A 1,050-nucleotide genomic window follows, 5' to 3' on the forward strand; every position below is an offset into this window, starting at 1 on the left:
ATGTAATTTCAAAATACCTAGGGGGTGGCCTGTTAGCTCAGCTGGTTAGAACACAGTGCTCATAACACCAAGGTTGCCGGTTCAATCCCCATGCTCTCCACAACTTGACTGAAACAACTACTTGTAGCTGATGGGTCCTGGGAAAACACACTGTTCCCCAATTAAAAACAACAACAAAAAAAACCACTATTCAATAATTTTTCATCTTTTAACTTAGTAAAAACTGTAATGTTTCAAATTACCAAAAGAATTTGGGGAAGAAACATGTTTAAGCATGTATATATCACATGACATAATTATTACTGAAAAGTTTTATCAACAACCTTTTATTTTAGTTACATTCATTTATTACTTCTTAATAACTCTATGAGATTTCAAAGTCAGTTATTACCCAAGCTATTTTCTTGACAAATTACATAACAAAGATGATTTATTTTTTGTAAACCTAGATAAAACAAAAATACCATTTTAATATCAATAACTAGAAGACATATCTATTTGATCAAAACTTAAACCAGCTCTAATACAAATATTTTCCTAGATCACATGATCCCTGAAAAGTACTTAGATTAATTTCGATTATATTTTTCTTAATTTATATAAGTGTTTAATCCCTTCAAGCCAATTAAATATTATAAACTAGTAATACCATTTGGAGGCAAAAACCCCACCATATCATATATAAAAACATAGACATATACACATAAACAGAATTACTAATAGTTGCAGAGAAGACAAGATTTTTCATGTGAAATGGGGTGGGGGTCTGGCTGGTGACACCAGCCTCTTATATTTTTAAAAGTGCCTTTTTTTTCCTTTCTTTCACCTCAGCATCAGGCTGTACTGGTTTCTGATAACTCAGCAGAAGGGCCTGGGCACGGGCTGCTGAAACTCTTTTCTTTTTCTTTTCCTATCAGACTTTGAAAATTCAACTTCCAATTCTGCTAAATTTCTGACCAGTTAATTATATTTCTGAGAATTCTCATGCACCTGAGGGAAGGAAGAGCAGTGGACATGCATTACCTGATTGCTTGGACCTTTTGCTAGTTT

Source organism: Hipposideros armiger, unplaced genomic scaffold, assembly GCF_001890085.2.
Source record: "Hipposideros armiger isolate ML-2016 unplaced genomic scaffold, ASM189008v1 scaffold_502, whole genome shotgun sequence".
Lineage (NCBI taxonomy): Eukaryota > Metazoa > Chordata > Mammalia > Chiroptera > Hipposideridae > Hipposideros > Hipposideros armiger.